General features: G+C 56.8%; 1 long non-coding RNA gene across 1 annotated transcript in view; it reads left to right on the top strand.

The window, feature by feature from the left end:
* The window catches only part of LOC120586270 (uncharacterized), a 14355-nt gene extending 11821 nt beyond the window's left edge, over positions 1–2534 (top strand). The window contains exons 2-3 of the long non-coding RNA XR_005648670.1: positions 611–811; positions 944–2534. This is a non-coding gene — a long non-coding RNA (uncharacterized LOC120586270). The remainder of the gene's footprint in view (positions 1–610; positions 812–943) is intronic.
* The last annotated feature ends 6082 nt before the right edge of the window (positions 2535–8616 follow it).

Genomic DNA, 8616 nt, shown 5'->3' with positions numbered 1-8616 from the left:
GTTTTCAGTGAGTGACTTATAAACTGGCATTTGGTCAAGTTCACTTGGCAGAGCAGCCACCCAGGGAGAGGCTCCAGAGATAAGGCCCACACACCCCCCACCAGAAGTGGGACGAGGACAGGGTGAAGGACGCGGGGCCCTTTATCCCTGGACGAGAGTCAGCAAAGGCCTGAAACGCCGGGACTTTTGCTGGGAGGCTCCTTCAGGAACAGCCCTGCTGACTCTTCCCGGCCACTCTTGTCCCTTGTTCCTGCCTTGCGAATATTTCCTGGGGGCTGTGGGAGGGGACGCCTCTTCCCCTCTTCCCGAGCTGCTACCCCTGCTGTCTCCTCCTGTTGAATGTGACATGATGTGACATGACTTTGCAGTTTAAAGGTGGCAAATGTCAACTTCTGAAGAGAGCTTGAAGGAAAAAAAAAAAGAATTCGTGCCTGAGTATGGGAGGTGCTAAAAATAGGAGCTTCTTAGCTTCTAGAAGAGCAGATAAATGAACAAATCAGCCGTGTACGAATGCGGTTGTTTATGCTGGGAATTTTCTCTCTCTCGGTTGTCCCCTGGAGCTACAACATACACACACACAGATTGATAGATTTATTTTTCATTCATACAGAAAACATTTCTTGGATCCTGTCTACAAGGAAGGCAACGGATGCCACAGCCAGATTTCTGAAAGGTTGGAGGCTGCCTGAGGCAAATCCTCTTGGGATGCTACGAGGGGGATGAGGATCAGGGCCATTCTGAGAACCCCGTCTTCTGTTCTGGAAAATTCCAGTGGTTCCCTGGGACTCATCGCCTCCAGTGCCCCATTTCGGTTACTGAATTAATCCATACTTTGGAATTGAGGCCGTGTGAGGGTGGTGGTGGTGGGGCGGTGGGAATCGGCGGGGAGCCAGGGTAGCAAGCCCCAACTCCAAATCCTCAAGTCCCTGTCCCCGTCTTCCAGGCACACCGGTGAAGGTGAGCCGTGTGCTGGGCGTGTCCCCAGCCCCCTGCACCAAGTGTGTGGTCTGAGGATTAGCAGCACTGGGATCCCCGTGAGCTTGTGAGAGATGCAGAATCTCTGGCCCCAGAGCAGGTCCTGAGTCAGATCTGCCTCTTCGCAAGCCCCCAGGGGGTTCACGTGAGGACGTGCTCCAGCTAGAACCCCATGGCTGTGACGGACAAATCTCCCCTGACCTCAGACTGCCCTCTTCCTTTTGGAGAAGTCAGAGCTGAGTGACTGGGCCCGAGAGCCTGGCAGTTTGGCCGCGAGGTCGGGGTCAGCGTCAGCTTTGCCCCACGTCTTCTCTCCCGTTCCTCAAACACCACAGCTCCGAGGAAACCCGCCGCGCACAGGCCCGGGTCTCGTCCGAACCGTGACGGGCCTGAGATTCGGCCTGTTCCAGGCTCACAAGGGAGCCTTGTCTGGATCACAGACACTGCCAGGCAGGGACAGAGGACTTTATGACAGCACAGCAAGCAGCACGAGGTTGCTTTAAAATATGGCGTATGAATAGAAAAGACGAGGTATAGTAAGGCCAACAGATGGAAAGTTAGTTTGTTATCCGCAGTTCCCAGGGGCGAGGGGCCATCGCAGCAGCTGGGCCACACGGGGAATCCTGGGTGGCGGGCCAGGGGCAGAGGGAGCAGGGGAGCGCGTGACGAGAGCGGTTGTCGTGGTTTCTGTGGGAAGGGAAACGCTAGGCAGGGCAGGCAGGTTAGGACTGGCTAAGTCGGATAACTCCCATGGGCCCCTGGCCCAGGCACTGTCCGTAGCTGTCTGGCTCCTGACTCGAGGTCATTAGAGCAGCTGGATAATGGCCTGGCGTGTAAGCTCCGCATAGAAGAGGCGGCTGGGGGGTCGGCTCTGCATCGTTTGAAAAGTTACCTGCAGGGGAGGTGTTTACTGTATCCAGGAATTAGTCCCCCACCCCAGGGGCCGCCCACCCCACTCCCCCCAGACGGCAAAGCATCGGAACCCTAAAAGTACAACAGCTGGTGGATACGTGCTCAGACGCTGCATTCAACAGTGTCCTCAAGTCTCAGAAGGGCGACGTGGAGGGATCAGGGGAGGCTGCCACGCCATGTGTTTGCACCACACCCGAGGAGCCCCGAGCTCCGGGAGCTTGTAACGGGCAGTTAGCAGGCACGCCCGCCTCTGCCCCAGATGGAGACACTGTCTGCCCTCCACCCCCACCCCCTGCACGCACACGGGAGACACCACCTCTGTGCCCGCACCTGCTGCACAAACGTCCTTGGAAGAACAGCAGGGCAGTTCGTACCTCTGCTCACAAGATGAGCAGAAATGCGGGGCCACGGGGAGGTCCCCCGCAGGCCTCGCCGCTGCCCGCCCCGCTCGCCGCTGCCCTCACCAGCGCGGGATCTCGCCTGCGTGCAGCCCGGTGCTCGTCCAGAAACGGCGGCTGGAAGCCTGCACCTTCTCGCTGTCGGAAACGCTTGTGAACGAGGCGGACGAGATCTGCTCGCAGGTTCATCCCAGGGAAGACAGACAGGAGGGAGACGAGTGAGCACGAGACACAAGCGCGACAGGCGATGGACGGTGGCGGGGGAACAGTCTAGACTGGTGGCTGAGGACGGCCTTGTGGTGCCCTGCGAGCTTCCTGAAGTCCAGGGGTGCTGGGTGTGCGTCCTGGGCCAGCAGCAGTGGCAGCGTTTCCTGGCTGCCAGGTGACCAGAGGCTCCGGGGTGAGGCCAGCGACCTGTGTTTGATGCATCCTCCAGGGAATCTGAGGCTTACTCCTCACCATGGCCTGGCGATATTAAAGGCTCTGGTGGCTCCGGCCCACCCCTCCGGCCTCCCTTCTTTCTGGGCTGGCCCTGGCTGCTCCCCGTGCTCCAGAAAGAACCCCTCGGCCCACTGCTGTCCCTCACTCACAGCTGTCTGCAGCCAGACCTTGCACACCCTTTGGGTCCCAGATCAAACGTCTCTCCTGGAGAGGCCGTCCCCAGCGGGTCTACCGTGGCCTCCTCCAGCCGCTGTCCGCTCCATGGTCCTCCTGTTTCAGGCATGTCCCCTGCCACGCTTCACACCTACCTGGTTGACTTCTTGCGGATTTCCTCATCGGCCATCACCCACAAGGCGCGTCTGGTTCACAGCTGTCTCCTGTGTCCAGCATGGTCGCCAGCCACCCAGATTTGCCGGAGGAACAAATGAATGATGTCTCATCTTTTCCATGATGCCCGAAGCCATCTTCCCAATGTGAGCAGCTCAGACGCTCTAAGTCTTCGGATGAGCAACCTGCATGCTGGCGAGTTGAGGGCCCGCTGCCAACCCCTGCTCTCGATGGCTCACGCACCACATCCGGCCCACACCACCTGCTTTTGTACATAAAGTTTTATTGACATGGTCATTCACATTGTCTCATTCGCATCGTCTCTGGTGGCATTCATGTAGTAGCAGTGACAGAAATGGTATAGAAAAGGTGCAAATATTTACTGTCTTTATAGAAAAAGTTCGCTGCCCCGGGGCCTCGGGGTCGTCTAGGGAAAGCCAGGTAGGGGAGGGGGAGAAAGGATACTCGCTTCCTCCCCACCGTAGCTGGCCAGCACTCACGCGACTTCTGCCCACATTCCACGCGCCCCACCTGTCTGCAAGGGCTGCCAAGAGAGGTACGTAGTGCCTGGCTGGGAAGTACCCTTTCGCAGCAAGCCTGCTTCATGGGCGGGGAAATGGAGCTTTGGGAATAAACCCTCTTCATCACACTCTGGTCCTTTCTAATTGAACCTGAGCCGCTCAGAGCGTTTTGGATGGGTTTCAAGCAAACTCGGCCCCCCTTCCCTTTTAGAGATGGAGAAGCCAAGACTCAGAGCAGTGACAGGGTGGCCAAGGCCCTTCGGGGGCGCAGGCTCTGAGGGCCTGTGATCCAGCCTTGTGGCAAACGACACAAAGCCGAGGCTTTACTCAACATTTGTGCAGTTCTGGGAAACCTTGGTGGCTGAACATGTATCGTGTCCTAACTCAGCAATTCTCGGGCTCTGCTTATGGGACCTGGGGTCCCCTTTCTTCCAGAAATATGAGCTTCGCTGGAGTGAAGGACCAGGGATGGCTGGACTGTCCAGCCGCTGCGGTGCTGGCCAAGGAGCCTGGCACCGGGGACCCGACCGCCAGGACCTGCGACATCCACAGACACCCTGTACTCGGCAGGCTCCTGTGGAAACCAGCGATACCAGTTCAAACCAGATCAGCTTGAAGTCAATCGAAATATATTTTTTTCAGTCTCCTTGCTTGTTTTTGCTGGTAATTCTGTAGACTATATATTTGCAATGTGGTTTTTTCCTCTTTTGTAAAATTTGAAACTGATGCTTCACCTTTTAACAAACTACTAAAAAAAAAAAAAAGAGTTCTAGAAGTCTCGGCCCTTAGAGGCCAGCCTGTCTTACCGTCAAAACCACAGGTTGTAGAAAGGGCTGGATGTGAATCCAGGATCTTGTGCAAACTCGCAGTTTAGTTCTCTGAATGCGGATCCCTCCGTCCAGAAAATCGAAGGAGACCAGCCCTCGGGGTCGCGTGATGACTGAGGAGATGCCGCTGTGCAGCAGAGCCTGCCACACCGTGGCGGCCGGTGAACAGCAGCGACGGGCTCGCCCCGCGCTCCCCGGCCACCGCCGCGTCCACACCGCTGGTCTGACCTCACGCCAATCTCTCTGTCCTGACCAGCAGCCCTGGAGGCTGCCCCGGCACCCACTGCCCCAGCCTGGGCAGGATGTCCCTTCTCTACATGTCCAAACGCTCTGTTTTCTGCAGGTTTTGCCGGAATGCCACGTCCACCAGCATCCTGACCGGGGCTCTGGTTAGAGGTCACTGCCGACTCCTGAGAGCCCCACGAGACTGAGGCTGTGCTTGGGGCAGGCCGACCCAGGCGGCCCTGGAGCGCGGGGGCTTGTCACGCTGGCACTCCTGGGGGGCACACGCAAGAAGTGTGGCATGGGGACAGCCACAGTGAAAAAAGCTAAACACAGCAAGTGTCGGCATGGATGTCGAGAAACCGGGACCTGTGGCACAGCGGGAAGGAATATAAAACGACGCAGTCACCGCAGGAAGCCATTTGGTCGTTCCTCAAAAACTTACGGTGTGACCTGGAGATCCCACTCGATACGCACGCAGAAGCACTGACGGCGGAGTCTCGAAGACACGTGCGCCCCGTGCTCTTCGCAGCGTTATGCATGAGAGCCAACAGGGGGAAGCGCCCCCAAGGGCCCGTCAGGGTCCCAGTGGACAAAACGCGGGGGGTACACACACGATGGGATGTTATTTAGCCTTAAAGAGGAAGGAAATTTCGACACTTGCTCCAACACAGATGACCCTTGAGGAAATTAGGCTAAGTGGAAGAAGCCCATCCCGAAAGGACAGATATTATGCGATTCCACTGACAAAGGTCCCTGGAGGGGTCAGATTCATAGAAAGAGGAAGTCGAGTGGTGTCTGGGGAAGTGCGGGGCGCAGTTGCTGCTAATGAGTTTCGGATGATGAAGACGTTCTGGAGATGGATGGTGGTGATGCGCCAAATGAACCGTACCCCTAAAAGTGGGCAAAATGGTAAATTTTATGTTATGTGTATTTTACTAAATAAAAACAAAACGCAAAACAAAAAAATCCCTAAGGGACAGACCGTTTCGAACGCGTCTGTTATTCTCTTCTGTTATCTCCCATCGAGGCCTTTCTGGTTTATTAAAAATCTGCTCAAAAGTTAAAAAAGAAAAAGGAAAAAAAAAGAAAAAAGAAGCGGGTGTCACTTCGTGGCCTTTTCCTAACATTCGTGTCACGGACGTTTCTTTCCCATAAGTTCTGGAAATTTTGCAGTGCTACATGGAAGTGTGGAACGGGAGATCAGACGTTTGGGGGACGCGGACCCTGAACCAAATGGGCTTGAGGCCCAGGGCCCTCGCAGGGCGTGAAGGCCGGGTTGGGGGACTCCCGGAGCAGGATCCTGGGGTGTAGGAAGGAATGGGGCATCGCAGGGCATCGAATAGTTTCCTTGCAGAATTTACATCCCTTCGGAACCTATGAATGTGATCGCATTTAGAAATGGGGTCTTTGCGGATGTGACGAGAGAAGGGTCTTGCTTAAAATCGTGTCCTCAGAAGAAGAGGGAAGGACACAGAGACACACACAGGGGAGAATCCGGGTGAAGACAGACGCAGAGATCAGAGCACCGCGGCCACAAGCCGAGGACCGCCTGGAGCTGCCGGGGGCTGGCAGAGGCAGGAAGGACCCTCTCCCAGAGCCTTCCGAGGGAGCTCTGCCTTGCTAACACCTTGATTTTGGACTTTAGGCCTCCAGACTGTGAAAGAATACATTCCCGCTGTTTTAAGCCCCCGAGTCGGTGGTAGTTTGCTGGGGTGGTCCTAGGAGACTAATATAGGCAGCCAGGCAAAGCTGTGGGTCCTGGGCTAGAATCCTGGGGGAACAGGAAGGAACGAAGGGGGGAGGGAAGGGGTCGCAGGGTCAGGAATCCCGGAGTAACCAGTGGTGCAAACAGAGAATTTATTAGTTCCCGTACCTGTAATGGTACGGGAGCGTCAGCTTCAGAAGAGGCTGATTCTGTTGGACGCCGCAGCTGCCAGCGAGTGTCAGCTTCAGAAGAGGCTGGACCTGGTCGGTCAGAAAAACCCATCTAGAACCTACCTCTATCACTTGGCTTAGTGTGAGATTCTGGTAAGCTCAGGGGCCTCTCTGGGGTCTGGTTTTGCAACTCTGGGGCATTCACAGCAGCCAGGGCAGTGGGGCCTTCCGAGGGGCCAGGCTTGAGGCCCACTCACACTCTCGGTTGACATGGGGACGGAGTCTCCCCAAAAGAAGTTAGGGTGCTGTTACCGAGGAATGAGGACAGGGATAAGGACAGGTAAAAATAACATCAGCACGTGACCGGGCGGGGGGTACTCCGAATCCCTGCCACCACCCCTGGGTGACAGCATGAACTGCAGTTTCGAATGCTCAGCACGGTAAGACTCAGCAGAACGACACGGCTGTGGAAAGCAACATTCCAGACTCTCTGTCTGCTGCTGACCTTGGGGCTCTACCAGGAGCGAGCCCTCCCTGCCCAGCGCCCTGACTTGGAGGTCTTGGGCTTCCCGCTCAGATGACAGTGTAATGACCCACCCGGCCTCTCAGAGAGTAAATCCAGGTGGTAGCACTGACTATTCCTATGTTTCTATTCACTAAGTGAACCTGACTGGGGAAATTCAGTCCTCGGAGCAAAAAGACGTTGTGCAGGAGAAAATGCATCTTTTCTCTTTTCGAGGAGAGATCTTACTCGTGGCCAGGAGAGCATCCTGTGCTGATTCTGTTGGACACCGCAGCTGCCAGGCGTCTGCTGCAGGGGCCTTAGTCCTGCCAATCCCAGGGGATAAACCGAGGATTATGTCTGGAGGATCAGGGCATCAGAGTCCTGGGTCACCTGGCCGGGAATAGGCTCGAAATCGGGGGCAGTGGGGTGGGCATAGCGCATGAAATGAGAAATGGATTTGCAACGGGACTTTTTTCTGCTTGTGGGGCATCTCAGCAGATCTCACTTCCCCGTGACGGAGGCGGCACCTGTCATGCCTCCTAAGCCCCTCTGCCGAGAGGCAGGACGGGTGTGAGGAACTCGCAGGAGATGGCGAGAGAAAAGGAGAGGAAGTTAAGGGGGGTGAGAGAACGTAAATCACCAAGCAGACCCCCGGCGGTGACGCTGTCCTGAACGCTTCGTGGGCACGGTCCCCTCCTGATGAGCCCGGGATGGAGGAGCTACGGAGTCCCCCTTTGCACAGAGGCAGAGGCTGAGACCCAGAGGCGGGGTGACGCCTCCCTGGCTGTATTCAAGAGCATTCGCTGAGTTCAAGGCCGCGCACGGAGTTCGGCTGTTCCGGCCGCAGTGCTGGCTGAGTGTGTTCCCTGACTCTGAAACCCACTGGCCTCGGGGCTCCCAGGCCCGGCGTCGCTCCAGGCTGCTCACAGCCAGGTGACGGAAATAGATGCAGGTGATCGCAGGTGATATGATGCTGTCCAGGTGTAGGCACTGAAACAGTGGGAAGAAGCACAGGGCCCGGAATATCCCAGCAGGGCCTCGCCATGGAAGGGTTCCCCGTGCGGGGGCTCGGTTTCTGTGGGAGGAGGTGACAGTGGCAGACGGGGAGTGAGATGGGGCACCCCGAATGGCAGCACGAGGTGTCCCAGCCTGACGGCCTTGAAAGGTTTCGAGATGGGACTGTGTCAGTCAGGACATTCTCAGCTGCAAGGGACAGACGCCAAATTCAAACTCGTCTAGAAGAAAGGATGGTGGCAGGGGGAAGGGACTCAGTGGCGTCGGACTAGAAGGCAGCTTTCGAGGGGAGCCAGGCACCCCTCTTCCATTCTGACTCTGGCCCGGACTTCTCCGTGCCTGGCAGGGCCTCCCGCTGCAGCGGGGCGTTCTTGGGGAGGCAGGGGGCCTCTGTGGGGGCAGGCACGTCTGTATGGAAGGCCCCCACGGGGTACCACCTAGGTGTGGCCATCCCAGCTGACATCATTCCAGCTGAAAGATCACTGAAGACCAGACAGAGGCTCCGTTTCCCAGCTTCGGTAGGAGAAGCCCAGGGAAGAACTCTGAGTGGTCTAGTTCCAATCTCATGACTGACGCTGGGCCCATCACTGTGGCCA

This window comes from Pteropus medius, unplaced genomic scaffold (assembly GCF_902729225.1).
Source record: "Pteropus medius unplaced genomic scaffold, Ma_sr-lr_union100, whole genome shotgun sequence".
NCBI classification, from domain to species: Eukaryota; Metazoa; Chordata; class Mammalia; order Chiroptera; family Pteropodidae; genus Pteropus; species Pteropus medius.
The sequence above is the reverse complement of the archived record's forward strand: the minus strand, read 5'-3'. Positions and strand labels throughout refer to the sequence as shown.